Source organism: Aphidius gifuensis, linkage group LG4 (genome assembly GCF_014905175.1).
Source record: "Aphidius gifuensis isolate YNYX2018 linkage group LG4, ASM1490517v1, whole genome shotgun sequence".
NCBI lineage: Eukaryota > Metazoa > Arthropoda > Insecta > Hymenoptera > Braconidae > Aphidius > Aphidius gifuensis.
The window spans coordinates 5,081,577-5,102,029 of record NC_057791.1 but is presented as its reverse complement, the minus strand read 5'-3'; the positions used below and the strand labels follow the sequence as shown (position 1 = coordinate 5,102,029).

General features: G+C 24.4%; 1 protein-coding gene and 2 non-coding genes across 3 annotated transcripts in view; all 3 read left to right on the top strand.

Moving 5' to 3' along the window:
* The window catches only part of LOC122854776 (prolyl 4-hydroxylase subunit alpha-1), a 60,186-nt gene that overhangs the window by 14,599 nt on the left and 25,134 nt on the right, over window positions 1-20,453 (top strand). The window lies entirely within an intron of this gene.
* On the top strand, window positions 15,730-15,811 carry Trnas-uga. Its single transcript has one exon. It is a non-coding gene; the product is annotated as a tRNA-Ser (tRNA).
* On the top strand, window positions 16,098-16,179 carry Trnas-uga. The gene has a single exon. It is a non-coding gene; the product is annotated as a tRNA-Ser (tRNA).

The following is a 20,453-nucleotide window of genomic DNA, read 5'->3' as shown; positions in this document are numbered from 1 at the left end:
AGATCATTGAGCTTTATTTTTCTTTGAAATATGCATTTTAATATTTGAAAAATGAACATTTTCTTTTTCATTTTTATCTACGACAAATTAATATCTCTTTTTTTTTTTTTAATTTTTATTTCAATGCTCATTTCGAGATTAATTGTTTGCAGAGTGAATATTGCTCTTGTTGTTGTTTTTTTTTTATATGGCAAAATTCACTCAGAGTGACAACAAAAGAATGATATTTATTGAAGTCTAGGATATTATTTATGATGCTTGTTACCAGAGCACGTGGTTCGTAATACAATTGTGGCACGATAGCTTCGATAAACACAAATGGAAAACACGCATTCATTTTAATTTTCTATTATTTTTTTTTTTTTATAATTGCAAAGTAGGAATTATACTGGAAAATTCTCACTCTTTGTTTTTTTTTTTCTGAACACTCGTCGGTGGAATATTTTTCAAGTATATATTCAAAAACAAAACGTACCGTAAAATATTTCTGCACATTTTAGATTCTCGACAAATCAGAATTTTCAAGTGACATAAAAACCTTATTATTTTATTTGCTTTAATAAACTTTTAATAATATAATTATCTTTAATTTTTTTTATTTTTAAACCATAGATTTTCTTTATTAATAGAAAATTTTAAGAAGTAATGAAATTCTCTTCATTGTAAGTTTAATTGTCATTTGATTCAAGACTATGTTCTATTGAAATTCTTTAATTACAAATTTTTTTTTTTTATTTTCCCTTTAATTAATTTTTTTTAGTGTAAATTTCTTTGAAGAAATTAATTTGCAATTTATTTTTTTTTATACAAATTAAAGGTGAAAGAATATTAATTCATAAAAAAGTTTTTAAATTGTTTAAAAAAATATTAATGTATATATATATTTATATCGGGGTTTTTTAAAGCATTTCAATTTTTTTTTTTTTTCTTTTTTTGTTGTTATCTTGTCATTGTCCTGGAGTAGTTGAATAGTTGGTGAATGGACAAGACCTTTCTCAAACCGCAAAGTGCTTTTCTATTTAAAACACTCACATGACAGTTTGACGAATTTTCACAGAATGTTTTTTTCAAGCAAAAAATCATTACTACTACTACAAATCTGTTCAATTTACTTTTCATTAACAAGACAATATATAATCAAACTTCCAAAAAAAAGCTCTCTGTTTGATCATGCACCAATTAATAGAAAAATGATTAAAAATATTTTTACAAAGAAATAGAGAGATATTTTATATTCCACCATTAAAAACATAGAATAATTTTTTTTTAAAAAAGCGCAATATTCAACGAAACGAATATACACATGAATAGACGCATATGGTTGTTAAGTTCGAGAATATTTTATGTGTAATTGGAATTTGTGATCAAGTGCACAAGGGTTATATAGCTAAAATTGTTGTGGCCAAGGGTTGAACATGTAGCCTGTAGATTTTATCCAATAATAAAATTTTTCATGTTGGATTATCTTTGACGTTTAACAAGGTGATCTGTTTGATCGTTATCATATTTACACATTGGCATTGTATCAATATAGCTATATGTATAATTATCGTCAAGTATAGATACAATATATTCAGCTTGTTTTTGTGGTGATTGTAAAAGAGGAGAAGATGACCAAAGCTTTTGCGATGATACATTTTGGTTAGTGTATACACCTTCCTACACCTATTGTCCATTTATCACACTTGTGGTCACAGCTGGTTCCCTCCTACTCATATTGTAGGGTCAGCATATATGTGTACTTGTGCACAAACAGCATATATATATGTATATCATCACATTACTTAACAAAAAAAGCCTAACCACCATTTTTTGACACTTTTCATTTTGCTAATATAATAACAGAAGGATTTACGTTTTTTTATTTCACACAAAAAATAAATTCAAGAGCTTACCAGAAAAAAAAAAAGGAAAAAGGCTTATGACCTGGATATTAAAATAAAAAAGGTCTCTATCCATGGAGATATAACATTCTATTATTAGTATCATATTTCTTATTAATTGTAAAAAAGACTATCTTCAAAAAAAAATATAGGCTTTCATATTTTAAAACAAAAAAAAAGCTCTGTACTTATGACTTTGTAAGTTACAAAGTTGAGCTTTTATTATATATAAGCGTAAAAATACCAACTCATAAAATTCCTTGTCTCTTGTCTTTTGTAATCGAACTCGAAATAATCGAAATTCTTGAAATTTTCGAGTCATTTGAGTCTTTATATAAAAACAAAAATCCCTGAAATTACTATTGACAGATAAAAAAATCGTTTAGATAATAATAATAATAATTTGCGTGTGCATATATTTTCTCTTCCTAGATGAATGTTAGTGGTCAGACGTGAAATAAGTCATCCTAAAATTTTAGAACCATATATTAATTCATTGAAATTCATATACGAATATGCATAAAATCACTGAAAATTGTTTTGTTTATTTTTTTTGCATAACTTGCTTCTTCAAAATAAGAGTAGTTTTAACCTTCAAAAAATATGTTTAATTTACATTAATTCTAGAAATTATTATTATAAATAATAAAAATAATGCTAGTGATATGATGTGTGCTCGCTTTCATCTCAAGATCGTTTACCATCGTTTGTACATAGTAGTTTAGAATCATGCTAATATGAGTGATCCTCAAAGTAGTCGTATTCTCACTTTACATATATTCCATGTTTTTTACAATATATCAAATAGACTTGATCACAAAGCGTCAATCCTAAAAAGCATTTATATATTACCACCAAAAGACTATACGTAAATTATGACTGACAAATGGTATTTGAGAGAAAAGTTTTCTCTTTTTTTAGAAAAGCTCTCTCTGGTCAGACGTGTGAAAAGAAATTTTTTAAATTATTCTATTGAAAATATCTATGTATGTATAAATTAATAACAAAGCTTCAAACTTTTAGATTAGAAATATTTTTTGACAGTTTATTAAGTAAACACGTGGTATGCTAATTCACCAAAGTGTTTAGGTAAATATTAAAAATGAAAGCTCAATCAAATGACCCTAAAAAACAAACAATTATAATTTAATAAAAAATAAAATTTTAATATAATCCATAAAATGATTGACACGAATATATTTTGTTATTTTTGAATTTTGTTGGATGGGCTTTTGAGCCCATTGGGAGTACATGGACCAGTGTATAGTAGTCTCTCGAGACAAGCTGGATTATTACCATCACATGGTCGCTCCATTGTTTATATTATATACAAATTCAAACTTTCCATTTTTTTTTTTTTTTCATTTTTTCATATTGTTTTAATTATTTAAATAATTATTCTATCCATGTATTTTTTTTATTATTTACCCTGGCAATATTTTGTAAGTGTTTTTTTTTTTTTTTGGATTCTGTTTCGATCGTTGCACGAGTGAACTGATGATTCTTATTCTCATTGAATATTCAATGCGTTTGAACGTGTGCATATGTTAGTGCATGCGGATAAAGCCCTAGGGACCTACTGGTAAAATGAATAAATAATAATAATAATAATAAAAATAATATGGTTGAAAAAAAAAAAAACTAGAAGATTAGGATTCGAAAAAAAATAAACAAAAAAAAGTAAAAAGAAGGAAAAAGGTTGACAGGCAGAAGGGAATGAAGCTTCCGAGGCAATTTAACCAAGCCACTTGACAAGTCCAGACGCGACATTCTAGCTTGGACCCAATTTTACCTCTTTGTCAATATATTGCGACGACAAAAGTATATCACTAAAACTCGAGAAATATATATATATCAATTGTTTTTAAAATTTTAAAAAATTGAAGAAAATTTTGACAATAAAAGAATAATATGTTGACTAAGTTCAACGACATGAAAATATACAAAAAAATTTGATTAAAAAAAATATATTTTAACGTATTCACTGGACAATGAAAAATAAAATCTCTTTGTTGTGGCTAGCAATATTGTGCAAAAAAAATTAATAAAAAAAAACACATATATTTATAATGGAGGAATTAATTATTATTACGATAAAATAGAAGCTTAAAAAAATAAATTTAAAAAACAGTACACATATGCCATCAAAAATAATAATTTAAAATAGGAAAAAAAATATTATTGCTACAGATAAAAGTACCTGTGCAATATTCAACAGTGTTAAATCTAAAACGCCCTTGGCCTATCATCATCATTATGCCATTTTTTTTTTTTTATCTTATTTTATTTTTTATAGAGGGTTTTATTTTTGTCAAAAGACTTACCCCTCGTTGTCCCAATGCGGCACATTCAGCCCTTCTATACATATTTCGTTTTTGTGATGAGGGTTTTTGGCCAACGAAATAAATAAAGACCGTACATTTTGCAGTTTATGTCGTGTATTTAACCCCTAGACACATTCACTACTCTCTGATTTTCTCTTATCATTCTTGATACAAAACTCATTGTTCATTTTAATAATTTTTAAATATATATATATATATATTCTTTTTTCATAATTATTTTTCATACTTTATGGAATATTTAATAATAAAATTTAATATTTAAAATTGCTTTTATTGAAGAAGCTTTCTCTCGATAAAATCGTTTTTCCATTCAATCTTGTTAATACGATTATTGGTAACCTCTTTACGATTCTCCATCTTCTCTATTACACTCGCAAATTTATATATACGCTTGCAATATGTGCTGGATCTTTTACGCCTTCTAAAAGCTCATTCCGGTCAACTCAAATTTATACTAGTCAAGCTAAAAATTACCAAGCTGGACCTTTCTATGCTTTCGTGTTTTTTTTTTTTTTTTTTTTACTTTTCAACCGTATGGATAGACAATAAAAAAAAAAAGCACTCGATACTCGCGTTAAAAGCTCGTCAGGTTTTTCAGATAAATTTACCAATCGAATTAAATATTTATTGAATTCTCTTGTCCGTTTTAAAATCAAAGAAAAAAAAAATAAAATAATAATACAAATCACAGTGTAAATTGTTCTTTCTTTTTAATTTTTTCAATTTGTTTATATATAAAAACAAAAACATTTTTTAAGTGAAAATTGTCATTAATTAAATAATTATCATTTTTGTTTTTTTTTTTTTTTTCTCTGAAAGCTTTATCAGGCTTTGTAGTAATTAAATTCACACTTGAAATTTGATAATTAATTAAAATATGAAATGCGATTAATATTACTAAAAACATTATAAGATAATTAGTTCTACCTTGATGTATTTAATTATTAGTCGAACTTGAGGTAACTTGAATGACATTAAAATCATTTTAAAATTGTTAAAAATTAAAAATCACGTACAGCTTACGAAATATTTAATGTTGGTGACTTTTAAGGTCTCCGTCAATTCACAGTAATTATCAAGAAGCTATTTACTTTGAATCTTTACTAATCCCATGTTTTATGCAATTTTTATTCTTAAAATTTGAGGTATAAAAATTTATAATTATAAAATATTAAAAAATAAAAATACACAACCTTTTTACTTTGTAATTTAGCAGATACAATTTTTCAAAGTGATAAACAACGAGAATTTCAAGCATTCGCTGCTTTGTGAATCGAACAAGCGCAAATATTTATTTTTAATTAGTCTTTTTTTGTTTAAATTAATTAATCAATTCAGTTATAAATTATATAAACATTTTACACCATCAAAATCATGCAGTAAGACTCTTATTATTTTTACATTTTTTATTCGTTAAATCCCTCGTACAAAAATTGAAAAATAAAAATCAATTAATGTTAATTTTCAATAATGAATTTTAAAGTTAAAAAAAAAAAAAAAAAAAAAATTTAATCATTAAATGCTTTGATTTTCATTCAGCACATTGAGGTTTTCATGTTAATTATCCGTCATGCTGAATATATAAAATATTTAATTAATCTATAATTAAAAAAAATAAATAAATAACTTAACGGATAATTAAATATAAACAATGTGTATGTATACAGTATCATAAAGTTCATATAATAACAAATTAATGAAAAAAGCCACAGAGCCTGTAAATTTTTGAGGTTTTTATTTTGGATTGTAAGCTTTTCTCTGTGTTGAAAATTAACCCCCATAGTGGAAAGTTGGTTGAGAATTGTTTGAACCATACATAGATATATTTCGAATAATAGATGAGTTGAGAATGTGGCATTGGCCTGCACACGTTTAACCACAACCACCAGTGCTTTGTATTATAAATATATAGAGATGCATTGCCACTAGAGTGTCTATCTTGCATTTCTACATTGTAATTATTATATTATTTTATTTTTCATTTATAATAAAGGAGTAAATAGTATAAAATCATAATATAAATAACAAAAATAATTTAAAACAATTTTTTTTTTTAAATGTTTTAAACTTTTGTTTAGAGAGATATCTAATAGTGTGTGGTAGAGATCGCAACTTTTTGTGTACATGTGTGTGGTAAAACACAGGAAAGTAAAAAAATGAAAAAATATATAAAAAGCGTGAAAAAAATCACTCGACGGGAGTCACCCCCTGCACGTGTTTTCACCCTGCGTTGTCGTCGAATAACCCCTGCACAAGCCACACGTCCGTACCTCGTAAATCTTTCAATGCAGTAGCAGCAACATCAACCCTCCTTTACTTTTCATTCATTTACGGTTGGTAGATTTTTTTTGGATGTACTTTTGACATCACCCAATGTTATACCACCCAAATTCAAAATTGCTAACGATAATTATAATGATAATCAATTTTAAAATAATATTAACAGATAATACATTTCCTAGGGTTTTTTTTTTGATGATGAATCACTGATTAAATAAAAATTCAAAATGTAAATGTTAAATTAACATGTTGATTCTTCTAACAATTTACAAGTAATACATAAAAAAAATTGTATACATGTTTTGACATTTAAAAAGTTTAAAATTGTATATAATTTTCTTTATTTATTTAAAAAAAAATTCAATAGATCACAGCATTCAATAAAATAAAAAATTCTTTATATCTTTCCTTTTGAACAAATTAGCTGCGATATATATATTTTTTTTTTAATCAGTCGATAATTTTGAAGTAATTTAAAGTGACTGCTCAAAACGAGAAACTCTATATACATGAAATAATAATTAACAAACAATATTAAACACCGACTATTCCTGAAAAAAAAAAACAATACAAAGTAAAAAAAAAATTGAAAATTGATAAATTTTATGTTTGATCCAATTTATTAACTGGATAAAAAAACAATAAAGTAACATGTCATGTGGCATCAGCAACATCACAAGTTACTCTTTGACCAATCCCGCTGTTGTTCCTATATAATATATAGACAACAACAACAACAACAACGAGGTGAATAAAGAGAGACCAAAGTATCGATAATGTAGAGGAGGGAGAATGTATTTAGTATAGTATAGCTCTAATATTGTTATATACAGCTACCATCACTTTACTTTTCTCATCAACAGCTATATAGCAACAGCGAACAAGCCAGCTATTGTATTGCCATCATGCACATGAGAGAGACTTTTCCAATGCCTCTATTACTATATATGTATACTGCACTAAAACATAAATCGACAACCAATACATGCTAAAACCAATTCTTGTGTGTATATATTTACTCTGTATCACTGAAATTGACTAATGAGCATATCCAAGTCTCAATCGTATTTTATTTCATAGCTCTATATTTCCAATTTGCTTGTTACTACTGTATGAATTTGCACAATATATACATATACACCCTGTTATTGAATTTTGCTGAAATTTTATACCTTGCAATTTTAAATAGTGCCATCAATTGAACAACTGAAAATTGTCGATCGTCGTGTATATATGATATGTATTTTTTTTTTTATTTAACTGCATATGACATTTTTGATTTTTGACTACATAAAAATTAAAAAAAAAAATAACAAACAATAATTATTGATTGTATTTTGTATGTAATACAATCGTTGTATTAATCGAGTTTATATTCAAGTTCCCTTTTAAATAGCCTTTGGTCAAAAGCACTCTTCACTTTTGTTGGAATATGGGATAACTATATATCCACACTCGTTAATGTTGCCAAACTTTAGTGCATGTATGTAGTTTACTTTAACTTTGTAAAGTAAATGCAAAAAAAAAATAAACATGTATAACCAATACAGATATGCCCTTTAACAACTTTTGAATGGTTTTTTTTTTGTGGTAGATTGTATGCAAAAATAAAACAAAAAGAAATTCAAAAAAATCTAGCTCAAAGTGGTATTAAATTAATCATTGTGGTTGCTTTTTACAATACATCGGGGTATTTGTATAATTTAAAAAATAGGTAAATTTCATACTAAAAATAAAAATGAATTTTTAAAATTCAAATTTTAGCGTAGCATTGAATAGCAAGGTTTTTTTTTTAAATGTAAACACGCATGTACATCAAGAAAATTTAAATTGTTTGGTTTTTGAGTATGGACAATAATAAATAAATAAAAATATCGAGTGCTTGTATTAAAAAAATATGAAAATTATTATTTTTACGAGAATTTGAATTTAAAAAAAATATAAAGAGGCTTTATTTTTTTTGTGGGTACATGGAAAATGCCAGTATTTTTAAAGTGACCTCAATTTACCACAAAAAAAATTCGTAATCATTTTAATGTTTGCAATTATAATTTAATTACTTAGACTAAAACAACAGCTATCAAAAAATTTATCATAGCTACTTTCATATAATTGTAGGCACTATATTAAATTTTTTTGCTTGTTTATTATTGTAGTTTATGAGTGAGTATATAAGTAGCAATAATTTATATTTTTTTAAGCCCCAGTGTATAAGATTAAAAAGTAAGCAACTTTGACCTTTAATTATTCAGAAACTAAGACGACAAAGATTTAAGTAAAAAAGATCAATAAATAAAAAACAGGATACTTGGGATACCAAGTAAGTAAACAACAAATCAAAGTTTCAAAAGTTTCGGTGCGTTTACTTATTTTAGCGGAAATGTGATAAATAACTTTGAAATAAGTAGATACATAGTAAAATAATACAACTGGCAAACTGGTTTCTAACACTATAAAGTGACGATCTTTTCAAACGATTTATATTCATTGGGTTTAGAAAACTGAATGGAAAACTATTTTGGTATAGTAAATTCTTGCTATTGTCCATAGCACATATATATAACAAACAGAAAAAATGTCCAGAAACTAAGTAAAACAAATGAATGACATTGTCAATGAATCGTTATTGCTACTGATATGGAGGAACTTATGGGTAATCTACCTTTACCATAAGTTCTTCGGTAAATGCTTCTGTACTTTTTGTAAACTCCCCATATATGGTACCAATAGTGATACCATAATATCATAGCAACATACAGAAACAAAAAAAAAGAAAAAAAACAAACAATTTTAGAATAGATTCAGTTGAATAACTTTCGAATTAAAAGTACAATCTTTATTGTTGACCTTTCAATCGATGGCATTCTATTGTTTTTCAATAATTGATTTCTCATAAATAGTCAACTAAAATTGAATAAAAAAACAAATAAAAATATTCCAAGAAAGTTCAACTTTGTTTTTTATTATCAGTATTTGTTGAAGTAACAAACATGTATATTGAGATACACATATTAATATAATAAAAGTACTTAAAACTTTGTAATTAAAGAACGGAAAATAAATAAATAAATAAATCTTTGAATTTACTGAGGCATTCATCACTCGAAATATTTTACAATTTATTATAAAATATTAAAGTAAATAAATTCATTTTTATTTATAATTATATAATTATAAGGTTTTTTTTTTAAATTATTTTTCTACTATAAGATTTTAATTATATATTATAATAAAATAAAAATTTAATTATTTATGAAATACATTTTTTTTTTTAATTATGAAAATAAATATTTAAAAAATTTATCTTGTTTCATATTAATAAATAAATTAATATAACAATTTATTAATTTAGTTTACTAGAAAAATATTTTTCTGTCTGACCAAAGATTGAGATATTCTACTCGCTTCAATTGAAATTATAAAATAATAAATCGATAATATAGTTTTGATATAACAAAAAACAAATTATTAATAAATAAATTAATTAATTAATATTATTCAAATGAATTTTATTTATTTATTTTTTTGTTAACTTTCAACAAGCAAATAAATACTAATATCGATTTTATTACAAAATATATATTTCATTTATTTTACGCTCAAGTTATTATTCAACAAAATACAATACACCGACAAAGTTTTATTATTCTTATTTGTTGAAATAAATTCAAAATAAACCACCAATTTTTCATTCATTAATAAAATTTCGTGTAAATATTTTACATAATTATTTACATTTGCATTTTGCGAATGTATTCATATACAAACCAAATTTCAACCACAACAAACAATACTGTGTAAATAATCAGTAATTATTAATCACGTATTTTTCGACTTTATATTGTTTAAAATTTTTATTTATTTATCATCATGGAAATCCCTCGACGAGTGTGTCATTTTGATTTTTCCTACCGATAAATTGATGATAAATTTTGAATTATTTTTCAAATAAAAAACATTAATGATTAAATATATGGAGAAAATTTTTTTTTTAAATCATCAATCGTTTGTCAAGAATAAAAAAAAATAATAAAATTTGACAAACGATCAGTTAAATTTGATATAACACGTAAAAACGATTGTTAGATGAAAAAATACATTTTTTTTGTTTTTTTTTGCTCAATTTATTTCTAACCAATTGATGTAAAAAGTCTTAAGATTGAATCAACATTTTTTTCTTTTTTTTTTTGCAATAAAAGCAAAGCAATATATATATACACACGTGTGCTTATTGTGTGTATATATATGTATATCTTATGATTGAATCTCTTATGGTCGTGAAATTGAGTAACTGTGTATTTTTCCATTTCAATTGAATTTTCAATTTGATTTATCTAGATATTATACACACCTATACATGTATAAATATTTTTTTTGTTTTTTCTTTCTTCATTAATATACAACACAACATAGTCGATGGATATTCTTTCCGTGCAATCGACGAAAACATCTCCGTGTAAAGTCAGAATCCGCAAACTTCTATATCCAATACTAAAACTTTCAAAGCACATCAATTTTTAAGTATATTCTTAAACTTGTCCTGTGTTTTGTATTTTTTTTTTTTTTTACCATTGTGGATCTGTTGTGCACTCTCAAACTGTTGGATAAAAAATGAAATAAAAGATTTGTCTTTTATTCTGTTTTGAGAATTGAAAAATAAAATATAGTACAGACAGTTACATAGAGTTGAGTAAAAAGGTCGCACATTTTCCGCTTGTACTGCCTCAGGTTTATTCAATTTTTTTTATTATTTATATTTTATATTTTTTTCATTTATCGTTAACACTATCTACATCAATGACAATTATAAATTTGTATTCAAGACGATAGTGAGACTAAATAATTCAATAAAAGGGCTCTTGGAATTTACGTGGTGTTACCATGGTTATTATTATTTCAAAGTAAAAAATATATTTTATTGTATAAATAATTAAATTTAAAATTACAGAACCTAAGTGAGGTTAATTAGTCATTAACAGGTCAAAAAGTGAATTCAATTTTTATCTGAGAATATCTATTAAAGTTCGTTTCAGAAGTACAAAAATTTAATCTGCAAACTGTAAAAGCATCCTTCAATTTTCACCGTAAAGAAAAAAATATGTAAATAATATTGTCTCAGTTTTTTCTCATATGTGATTCTATTTATAATGCAAATTTTATCTTTGAAAAAAAAAGCTCCAAACTTCTGTTCTATTTGGATCAACGTTTGACTGAAATTTTGACTTGAAAAAGGTAAATATCTAAGAAATTCCGATCAGTTTGGTTTGAACAGGGTCAGTGTAATATTTTTCATCTAAATTCAGTATCTTTATTGTCTGAGTCAAAGCCTTATGTAAATAGACTTTCAGCAAGTATCATTTTCTTTGTTGGAAGCTCGCCCAAAATACACAAGTAAATATTAATTCTTTGTAAAATATTTTATACCTTGTAAGGATATTAAAGACATTAAAGTCTACATTTTGATTCATTTTTAATTAAAAAGATATTCAAAAATCTTGTGATAATTTTTTTCTTTACAAGTAAATATAAGATAAAACTATATTATTGCGAATACAAAAACACCCCCAAGAGATCATAAGAAAATATAAAAAAAGATAAACATTTGACGTGTACTTTATTGGTCTTTTGGTCACTTTTTTTTTTCTTTTCTTATATTTCACAAAAAAATAAGGTTAATCCCTACCGTGAACAAGAGATAATAGTGCCTTACAATAGACTACTAGCAAGACAATACGACCCTTATTTCCTGGAATTTATACTTTTGTGTTTCTATACATATTTAACTACACTGTGCAATCGATACATGTATTTCTTTTTTTTTTTATTTTTCTACTTACGTCTTTTATTCGTAGTAAGTGTAAATTTACTTTTTGATAACTTTAAGTATAAAATAAAATGCATAAAAAAATATAAATAAACTCTTGTATTCTCCAAGTTGTATTGTTGTAAAATCTTGATGAATTTAAAAAAAAAATAATCATATATTTCATTTACAGAATATTTAATTTAAATATCATTATTTTTTTTATTACTTAAAAAACAAAATAAAAAGTTTGAATATAATGTTTTGAAAATTCGTGGTAACTATTTTATAATCTCCATCATTTTTCTTTTGTATTTGTGGGTGTATGTGTGTGTACCTTTTATTTGAATGGTTTTTGAAAACCTCTTGGCAAACTTTTACACTCCTAAATTCACATTGACTTGCTTGCTCTCTTTCTCATCTACTTGTAATTTTATGACTCTCGATATATTCAACTTCTTTTTTTTTTTTTTATCTTCATTCTCTTATATTTTATATATTTTTTTTTTTTGCTCTATCTTATATATTTAAAGTTAGAGATCGTTTTTTGGCTTTCAGTCGCCATTGCAATTTTATAAATATAACATATCGTAAATTTATCATAAAATATAAATTGCACTATCGAAAAAAAAGTCAACTCAATTTTGATCGACTATTCTATTTTCTTTATCATTTTATTCTTTTATTATTATTAATAGAAAAACCTGTTGAATTAAAGTTTTCTTGATATTAATTTACCAAGTACAACAGAGTCATTGTCGTTCATACTTCAATTTTTCTCCCGAGAAAATATTTTCTTTTAATACAAATCGAATTTATTTCTATTTATTTTTTCTCTGTTAAAAAAAAGAAATTAATTTTTATTAAATGAAAATTAAATGTAAATATAAAAAAGAGAAATAAAGAAGTTGAAAACAACCCACATGAGAATATCAAGCTCTCTTTGGTCAGTAAAATATCCCACTCTAATCCAGGACATTTTACGTAAATCTCGTTAAAATAATACAAACCACGATGGGATACTTTATAAGAACTTGATATATATATATACACATCCAAACTCGTTATAATTTCATGAAACACTGTTCACATGGCTCCTCTAAATACTGTACATTAAATTGAATCCCTTGATTCTTTAGTTTTAATTTACAATTAATTTCAAACAAAAAAAAAAAATACATCATTTATAAAAAATTCCACGAAATTCAATTAAATTTATAAAATAAAATAATTCAAATAAAATAATAAAACGCATTTATATCTAGATGAACAGAATAGTAGTTTGTTTTTCGTAAAGTAATATTGTCTATTTATTTTTATACTGAAAAAGATAAAACATCAAATGAATCACGACAAATACAATCGCAAGATGATAACATTATTTATTTTTTATAAATAAAAAACTGTTTCATTATTGTCATTTTAACATTAAATATTCCTTCATGAATATACACAATCACCTATTTTCTCAACATAAACATAATATACAATATTCTAGCAAGTTTCATTTGACAGTTGGTATAAAGACTAGTATTTGAAACGACTGAAGAAGCAGCGACTTTAATGATAAAACATTCATAGCTGAATCCATTGGGATATAGATACCGTTAACCCAAAGATATTTGAATAATACAACTCTCAATCTTCACCATATACTCTTCATCTTTTTTTTTTTTAAAAATACACCAACTCGAAAGGAGAAAGCTCTCTTTCCATTTACCATTTTGAGCAATGCAATTTTTGTAACGTCGAAAAGCCCAGATTTTTATTTCAATTTTTTTTTTTTTCTTTTTTTTACAAATCTTTCAACGGTTTTATTGTACAAGCAGAGGAAAAAAAAAAAACAATGTAGCACAGATATCCCTGGTTCAACACTGATATATTATCTCTTTTATTTTATTTATTTTTTATTTTTGTTTTATTTCTAAAAGCCTAGTCAAACTAGTCAAAAATAAAATTTTTAAAATGCATTATATATATTTTTTGGTTTTATATATATAATTTAAATTTATATGTCACCCATCGTTTGATAATTTATTTCTTGACCTCGTTTGACAGGCGATTAAATTGGCCATAAATCATCCACTTGAATAACAACAACCTGCAAGCATATATGTTTTGAATTTTGATTGATAATGCTATGTTTGAATGGACCTTTTAGAATCACAGCACATATAGATTATAAGTTATATAATATATCCAAAAAGTGCTGAGTTATGATGTGCTTGATAAAAGAGATATTTTGACGTTATATGAAAACATAAAATTTCCATTAATATTCTATGACACATATTTCTTTTTTTTCTTCATCAAATTATCGTAGATTTTTTTTTATTTTTGATTGATTACCCAACACTTAAATAATAATATTATATTTTTCTTTTCTGTCTTTGGTATATATAATTTTATTAACATATTTTTATTTAAATTATTTTAAGAGTGTTGGAAGCTGAATTTTATTTTTTATTTTAATAGAGAAAATTCTATATTACTGGTAGAAATTCGTTGGATATGATGCTATCATTCGTTGAGACTTATATATAACTAATAATAAAGTCAAATATACGTGTGATTAATAATTTACTGCTGAGTATGTCGTGTTTGTTTTTTCATCCGTAAATGCACTTCCTTCTTCATACACTGAATTTCATTAAATTTAACCGAGTGCTTGCTACAATTTCAAATATGTCTTTAAACATGTGTCAGAGATTTTCTTATTTATTTATTATTATTTTTTTTTTTTAACGTCTCTAGAGAATATATAATAAAAAAAAAATTATATTTTCCGTTTCTTTTAGGGTTCCTGGTTTTTTTTTTTTTTTATATATTTTTTTTCTGTTTTTGAAATGAAAAATAAATGGAACATGTCGTGTAATGTGGCTTGCTACCTTTTCTTAGCTTGTTGAAAATTTTCAATTTTTTTATTCTAGTTACTTTTAGCCAATTCTTTTCCATTTATTTATTTTTTATTTTTTCCCCCTCAATTGCATCATTTTTCTTGGCTCTCGATTCTACCCATGACGTGTATACATTTTTTATTTTTTTGATATAATTTTCTTTTTCATTTCAAGTTGAAAAAATAAGGGTAACGATTTAATAAATATTTTCAATTTAACAATGAGTGGGATAATTTTAATTTATCCTGAGTTGAAAAATGAAAGAAAAAATTCAGTCAGAGTTAAGAAAAAAAAGAAAATACTAAAATATATATCAACTATTCATAAAGCAGTTGAAAAAAAAATCGAGGAGGAAATTAAGTTGTTTGCTAATTTGCCACCGATAAATTAATGTAAATAAAAAAGAATAATCTTTACTGATAAAAGTCAAGTATACTTAATAACAGATTGAACAAGTGTTTACACACTTTACTATACATAAACGATTAAGTACAAAATTGTAGAGTCACAAATCGTCGGCAGCTGCGGTGTCCGAGTGGTTAAGGAGATGGACTTGAAATCCATTGGGTTCTACCCGCGCAGGTTCGAATCCTGTCCACAGCGACAAATGTTTTTTTTTTTGTTCTTTTTTTTTTTTAAATTCTTAATTATTTACATCAATGACAATTATATATAAATTTGTATTCAAAAAGATAGTATAGTGAGACTAAATAATTTAATATAAAGGCTTTTAGAGTTTACGTATTGACAGCCGGGATATTATTATTATTTTTAAAGTAGAAATTGTTTTATTGTATAAATAATTTAATCGAAAATTAAAAAATGTAAATGAGGTTTTATTTATTTTTTTTTCAACGATTCAAAAATATAAAGTCAGAAATCGTCGGCAGCTGCGGTGTCCGAGTGGTTAAGGAGATGGACTTGAAATCCATTGGGTTCTACCCGCGCAGGTTCGAATCCTGTCCACAGCGACATTAATATTTTGTTTTTTTTTTTTTTTTTTATTATTTAATTCTAAAAGTAACATATGGAATTTAAATACAAAAATTTACATTTACATGAAAATAATAGTTATAAGAGGCTAAACTTGTAGTTTAAATTTTTTTATTTTTTTAAAATTTAATACTATATAGATGGATTCTAAAAACTCATTAAAAATTCCAATTAAAATCATAGAAACTTAATGGAAATTACTGTGCAAGTATGGTCATTTTTATTTCAGTTTTGTTATTCGTGTCTCTTTCACAAAAACCAGAGTATGTAACCTTCTTAGAAAAAATAAATCTGTCAACTTGATTATCCATCGCAACAAAAAGCGTATTATTATCTCATTAAACTATCATGAGTAAAGCTTTTCTACTGTGATGTAAATTACATCACATTTTGACTATTATCATTATCAAAATTAATTAACCCAAAAAAAAAAATTCATTAAAAAATACTTTTTCCATGTCAAAAAAATGTATGGGACATTGTAACCAACAGTGAAACAAAAAGAAAATTATTTTATTTTAATTACAAAAAAATCTATTATTTATTATGCCATCTGTAAAAATAAAAATCAACAGAAATACAAAATTTTCAAAACAAATTAAAATACAATAGCAAAATTAAAAACAATAATTACATAAAAAAAATTTTAATCAAATCAATGACAATTTTATTTTTCTATTAAAAAAAAAAGAATACCTCTAATTTTACGTTGAATTATTTATATTCCAAACAAGAGTATCATGATTCAATTCCAATTAACCTACAATTCAAAATTATTAAAAAATAATTTCAATAAATTTAAAATTTTTCTATGCAATAAAAATTGTATCTTCTTTTGCAATTCTTCATTTTTCAAATACTATATCAATTATTCTTCAATAAAAAAAAAAAAATATCGATAAAGTTTAAACTTTGAATAAAATTTTTCAAAATAATATATATAAATTTTTTTCATTCTTATTTTCGTAAGTTATTCTTGATTTTTCTTATGTTTCACGTAAACCATAAAAAAGCACAATATTCTAATAATAATTTAAATTTACCATAGCACCCTTTTTATCCCGTAAGGCTGCAACAAGCAAAAAAAAATTGAAATGCATATAAAAAGTTGAAAATTATTCATTCAAAAAAAAACAAAAAAAGAGTGAAAGTATATATGTATAAATATATGAATTTGAATTTCCATTTTAAAAAGTTTTTCATTTTAATACGACAAGACACTGTGAGTGTATGGCAAATTGAACGTTTTGCCTGAGGATTAGAACAACAACTACTACTACAATCTCTCCAAGTAATACACTTATTTTACATATATATATTTTTTTATTATTTTTACAGTACAGTGTATGCAGGAAAGACAAACTTTTTTGCTAAATCGTATCGAATCTAAAGTGTATCTCTAAACCAACCACATCATCCCCTCTCTATTGCTATACATCTATATAAAAAAGTTAAGAAAAAATAACCTCGATCTTATCCTTTAAAAAAAAAGCAAATAAAGGTGAAGATAAAAATAAGAACATTCAGAGTAAAATGTTGAAAATAAAATTGTAAGAAAACAGAAAAATAAAAATAAGTAAATCCAAAAAGAAACAAAAACGATCGTGATCAAAAAAAAAAAAAAATAGAAAAAAAAAAAAAGATAGGAACAACTAACTAGCTGTAGAAAAACTTTTGCGACTTTTATTTTTTATTATTTTGAAAAGGAATTTCTAGTAAAACATCACGCGATACACCAGGGAAATCTATAATTTTTTTTTTATTTCTTTTTTCACGATCAATATATAATAAATAATATAAAATCATAACTTGATCAATACTTTTCAATCTAATATAATTATTTTTGCTTAACTTGTGATTTTATATATTTACTTTTTTTCATGAAAAAAAATATATATACATATATTTATAATCAGAGTAAACATGCGGACTTATATTCACAAGGGAAATTTATTCAAGATTGGAATAATATTTGAATAGTCTTGAAGTATTTTCACGCATAAAACTTAATATGCTTGTGACACTTGCATTCGTTACTATTATTTACATTTTATTTATAAATTTTTTCTTTTTGTAAAAAAAAAAATATACAAAAAACTTTTTACCACAAAGTATATATAATTTTTTTTATATTTTTCTTTTCGTTGGTATATTATTATTTTTCTACGGTAGAAAATTACTTTTTCACACGCAGTTGTGGCAACAATTCCCAACAGTGTTTGTGTGACATTCACGCCTCTCTGGAATATTATTATTCAGTAGGAAAAAAAAAGAAAAAATGAATACAAAAAAAAACAAGGAATTAATGCAAAAGGAATGATGCATCGTGTATGATATTGGAATAATTACTAGAAGGTAGATGATGAACTTTTGGTTTACACAAAATAAAAAATAATAATAAAAATAAATTATTACATGTATATGAGGGTCGTTGAATTTGAAAGGACTCGACCAGGTCGAGGGTAATAACAAGATGTTTCCATTAAAAATACAAGCTCAATGTTACCTTCTAAAATATAATGCATATACTGACTCTCTGAGCTTTTATCTTATTCTATTTGTGAATATATACATTTTTATTTTATATACGTATATATCGTGTATGTATCCCTGTCGCAGTACACCATAGATACGACAAATGCAAGAAAAAAAAAATATATATATACATATACTGTGTGTATGTGTCTCGTGAATCGCAAGATCGTTGTTGAAAAACTAAAAAAGAAATAAGGAAAAAAAAAAAATTCTATAGAAAGAAGCATTTTATTGATTTTATTTTATTTGAAAAAAAAAAAAATCAATTTGAAGTTTTACAAATAAAGTTTTTGTCAAAGATGTAGAAAATAATGGGGATGAATTATTTGTTGGATGATAAATATCATGATCATTTTGGTGATTGTGTTAGTGTGTCTGAAGGGAGCTGAATGAATCACCAGGTGTAAATGAAACCCACATGGTTTACAATGTCTAAGGATTTATCCGTGAGTGATTGTGCAAATATCTGGTTAAGATAGAACATCAGGGTATATATAATATATTCAATTGAAATTGTTTGGACTACAGTTTTAAAAAAAAAAAAGAAATGCTAAATTTAACATATTTTAAATGTCAAAATTGGTTTATGTTTTTGTTTGGTTGTTGAATTAATATTTAGCTTGAAAATTATTAAAAAATATATACTTGAAAAAAAAAAAATTAAATTAATATTTAAAATAATTTGATATATTTTGCCTGTTAGCTTTTTGTTGAATTTAAAAATTAAATTTTTAAACATTTATGTTTTTTTTTATCTTGATTATAATTCAATTTAGAGTCATAATATTTTTCTTGATTGACTATTTGATCGTCATTTAAAAAAAGCTCTTTTTTCTATTGACTAAATTTATAAATAAATTTTTTTTTTTATTATTTTTGTATATCTATATATAAATTACTTCCCTCATGAATTCGAAATGAACATATTATTTCCACACGTGTAGACTTTCTATATAGGTGAAAATCGAAAAAATAAAATTTATAGTTACTTCAACAATTGAAATAAAGATAAAAAGAAAATATTGAATCTCGAGAGAGACTATAGCCATTTCATTCAATATCCTTATCTAAAAATAACAAAAAAAAATAAATAAAATCTTTATAAATATATATATACATTCCATAATCATCATTGCAATATTAAATTTCAATTCCAGAATAATACAGCCAATATCTCGTTTTTATATTATTATTTTTTTTTATTTTTTTTATTCACGATATTAACAATGAAACAGAATTATTATTATGATCATTTTTTAATATAATTGATTCAAATGACAAAGTGTGATTAACGATCCAAATGTCAGGTATAAAAATGATTGACTTATTATTAATTAATTGACGATATATCTCATGTTTATTATTATTATTTTATTAGTGAATCAATCAAAAGTCAGATGAGCAAGCTTTATGCACCACTCGATAAATTAAAAAAATTATATCATTATATGATTTATGATTTAAAAAGCTTAAAAGTAAAAACATTGAAAAATAATTATCGTTATTTTAAAATATTAAAATATTGAAGGTTTAATTTTTTTTTCCAACAAACTCATGTGCACTTTTAAAAAAATATTTTTTTCATCTCAAGGGTATTTAAATTAATTCACTTCCTGCAGTGGTGTAGACTAAAATTATTATTATATTTTTAAGGTAGTAATAAAAGGACGTAAGAGTCATTTTTCAATGTAATTTTTTAATAATAAAAGGAAGGCAT